Here is a 4219-nt window from a genome sequence, read left to right on the forward strand (position 1 = left end):
TTGCAGCCTACGCGAAATAAAGAATTGTTGCCGCCTATACCTTATTTTCCACCCCTGTGCTCAAAGCTTTCACAAACACTCAAAAATTCAACAGGATTTTTCAATGTCGACAATTATTTTGCGGGTAACATTCACGCAAAATTTGTACTTTTTATGAATTTGATTAAACTTCGTCGACTTATCAAAGAGAAAATGTGCATAGAATGTCTTTATTTGATAACGTAAATATTAGGCATGTTAAATGTTGACTGGACATTTTCTATTCCAACACACAAGAGAAAATTGATTTGGGTAACGGCCACGCAAACTTTTATTGTTGATAACTCCCACGCAATATTTTATGTGCAGGCAATATCTATGCAGGTTTTAGCCTAGATATTGATTTAACAAATCATGACTGATGCATTTAGCCTCAGACTTTCAAATAACTTTGAATAATATTTAAAATACCGCCAATAGGTCCTGGATAGAATTAAACCAGCAGGCACATAAACGTTTAACAACGTTGAATTATGGTCAGATTTTAACGTTGAAATAACGTTGGATTTATGTTCGGATTTGAAAGTTTAAACAACGTTGAAATTCAACGTTGGCACAACGTTAAAGTTTCAATGTCATTTCAAACATACTTCAATTTTAAATATAAAGCAAAGTAACAGAGTATAACTGTTTAACAAAAAAAGACAGTTTAAATGCAGCTTTAATTTTAACGATTTAAGAAGTCTTTTTAGCTAGAATTAAGCTACAATCTGTTCCACTCTACTACTAGTACTTCTTCTAGATCTCTCCTGGTATGTCTTAAGTGTTTCATATGGTGTTTGAATACTTCGTTGGCTGTCTCTTACTGCTTCTGCAAATAAAATAAGAAGTAACTTATTAAAAGTGACTTGGTCAATCTTAAATATATATATAATTAATCAACTTAAATTAGTGATATGTTTTATCTTAAAATGATTATCTCTAAGATTTACATAATAAAACAGCATAGAAATTAAGATACAGCTGAAGTTCCATATTGACAGCAAATAATGTACATAAAACAGCAAAAACTTTTTTAAAAGAAGCTATTTAGAAGTCTCACCTATGATAGGTAAGAAACACTGCTCCCCTTCAGTTACTTGCAGCATATTCCTAAGAAATATTCATTCTAGGCTCTAGCTAAGACCATTGTATGCAGCATCCTGAAAACAACAAATATGTAAATTTTATATTAATAATGTTACACAAGTATTCTAAAAATAATATACATGTATTATTAAGACAAGATAAATGTCCAGTAGTTGCAATTTTAATACTTTGTTAAGAAGTATATATATATATTAAATATTAGAATTTCAATTCAACAAACCTGACAGTCCTTTTCATGTGAAATGTATGGTATACAAACTACAGCTGCAATACTCTCAATTTCAGCCAGGACCAGGATCTAGAATATAAAAATAGATTTATTATTACCTATAAATTCACGACAATTAAGCTTAAAATTTAACATTAAAGAACAGTTTAATCAATATTTGTGTCGATAATGCAATGAATATAATGATTTTTTCAAACTAATTCACGCATATTTTTACTATCACTAAGATATAAATACAGCTAGATTGACGAATCGTCTTGGGACGTTCTTGATATGGGCCGAATAACACTTCATCTGCTTATAGGTTACAATAATACGATAAATAAATTTCAAAAAGGCATGACCTGTAAAATCACAAATTGCCAAGGACATCAATAACTTCGCGTAAGGCCTACCAAACCCAAATCATTCAATTAGGTCGCGTTTTAATACAAAAGTATCAAATATTAGAAGGAGGTTTTGTATTTCTTTTTTTAGTATAATTACAGTTGACATTTTTCATATTTTGCAGATATGAAAGTTTCCAGCTCGGATATTGATTGTGATAAATGTGGGAAACATTTCATTCACGGAATGACCACATCGGCACAGGACCTTATAACTTTTGTGGTAAAACATTTTATAGCTCAGCAAATCGGAAACGTTACGGGTTTTACTGTTAGTATTAAAATAACAATCAAACATAAGTCCTCTAGATTTTATTACCTAGTTTGTAAAAAAAGACCCATTCTAATATGCTTTAGGGTTGTTTTTTTTTAGCTCACCAGAGCCGAAGGCTCAGGGTGAGCTATTATAGTATCAAACGGGGATGCTCCGGCGTCGATCGTCCGTCATCATGCGTCAACAATCGTCTTCTAAAAATAGAAAAACCTTTAAACATCTTCTTGTACAGAACTAATCGATGGATGATCACCAAACTTTGTCAGTAGCATTCTTGGGAAGTCTTTTATCAGGTTTGCTCATATTAATTTGATTGGCCCCTTTTAGGCATCTCTAGGGCTAAAAATAGAAAAACCTTTAAACATCTTCTTCTACAGAAATAATTGATGGATGATCACCAAACTTTGTCGGTAGCATTCTTGGGTAGTCTTTTATCAAGTTTGCTCATGTGAATTTGATTAGCCCTTTTTAGGGGCCACTAAAATTAAAAATAGAAATATGTTTTTAACAGCTTCTCCTGTAGAACTAATGAATGGATGATCACCAAACTTTGTCTGTAGCATTTTTGGGTAATCATTTATCAAGTTTGCTCACATTAATTTGATTGGCCCCTTTTAGGGTCCGCGATAGCTAAAAATATCTTCTACTTCAGAACCAATTGATGGATGATCACCAAACTTTGTCTGTAGCATTCTTGGGTACTCTTTTATATTAATCTGATTAGCCCCTTTTAGGGGCCACTAAAGCTAAAAATAGAAATACCGTTAAATGTCTATTTGTAGAGAACTAATTGATTGATGATCACCAAACTTTGTCTGCAGCATTCTTTGGTAGTCTTTTATCAAGTTTGCTCATATTAATTTGATTGGTCCCGTTTAAGCTAAAGCTTAAATGCCCCAGGTCATGGCATTTCTTAAAATCATTGTTTAAACATATTCTATGCTCAAATTTAATATTAGAATATATTGACAATCCAACACTGAAAAGCAGTTGTTTCTGATGAGCGACTAAGGGCCATCATGGCCCTCTTGTTGTTTGGTTTGTTGTTGTTGTTGTTTTTTTTTTTGTTTTTTTGCTTTAGAATTAAAAAAAAACATAATTATGTTAAATACAGACACTAATTTTAAAAATAATTGGTTACATAAGAGACTAAGTGATAAAATGATTTGAATGTCTTTAAAATCTTAATATTAACAGTAAAATGCCATACCTGTGACAGTTCGATTTGCAACAACGTTTACAAGGTCCTGTGCCGAGTAGCCAGTTTAAATGGTCATTAAGACCTGTCCATGAACGAAATGTTTTCCAACATTATCCACAAACAATATCCGAGCTGCAACCGTCCATATCTGCAAACTATGAAAAATGACAACTGTAATTGTGCTTAAACTGAAATCGACCTCCTTCTTATATTTGAGACTTTTATTTCAATTTCTGCGATTAATTCATCTATATCTTTATATCGAAACTTCATTTAATATATTTACGTGAGTATGTATTCTGCTACCCATAGGCGCTTAATTCTATCCAGGACCTTTTGGCGGTATTTTAAATATTATTCAAAATTCTATGAACGTTTAAGGCTAAATACATCGATCATGATTTTGTTAAATCAATATCTAGGCTATAGCCTGCATAGATATTGCTTGCACATAAAATATTGCGTGGGAGTTATCAACAATAAAAGTTTGCGTGGCCGTTACCCAAATCATTTTTCCCTCGTGTATTGGAATTGAAAATGACCAGTCAACATTTAACATGCCTAATATTTACATTTTCAAATAAAGAAATTCTATGAACATTTTCTCTTTGCTAACTCGGCGTGGTTTAATCAAATTAATAAAAAATACAAAGATTGCGTGAAAGTTACCTGAAAAATAATTGTTAACATTGAAAATTCCTGTTGAATTTTTGAGTGTTTGTAAAAGCTATGAGCACAGGGGTGGAAAATAAGGTATAGGCGGCAACAATTCTTTATTCCGCGTAGGCTGCAACAGGTCTCGTATGCAAGTAAAAGGGATATAATAAAGAATTACCTGAAAAACACATATGAAGCGAGGTTTTTATGCCGCCATATTGTCTGTACGAGTAACCGTAAAAGTCACGTGATTCCCTACCGTGATATTTTGTTCACCAGTTTATAAAGAATGATGAGAAAAGGTTCTTAACCAAAAGCCCCTCAGTTGGTTATAATTTTAAATG

The 4219-nt window shown here is 32.3% G+C and overlaps 1 long non-coding RNA gene across 1 annotated transcript; it reads right to left on the reverse strand.

Annotated features, from left to right (window-relative positions):
- Nucleotides 1-719: 719 nt before the first annotated feature.
- On the reverse strand, nucleotides 720-4013 carry LOC132744687 (uncharacterized). The gene is made up of 4 exons (XR_009627738.1): nucleotides 3228-4013; nucleotides 1349-1426; nucleotides 1082-1181; nucleotides 720-850 (listed from the first exon to the last, which is right to left on the reverse strand). It is a non-coding gene; the product is annotated as an uncharacterized LOC132744687 (long non-coding RNA).
- Between the last annotated feature and the right edge of the window lie 206 nt (nucleotides 4014-4219).

The sequence above is a fragment of the Ruditapes philippinarum genome, unplaced genomic scaffold, assembly GCF_026571515.1.
Source record: "Ruditapes philippinarum isolate M1 unplaced genomic scaffold, ASM2657151v2 ctg308_1_1_1_1, whole genome shotgun sequence".
In the NCBI taxonomy this organism is placed as follows: Eukaryota; Metazoa; Mollusca; class Bivalvia; order Venerida; family Veneridae; genus Ruditapes; species Ruditapes philippinarum.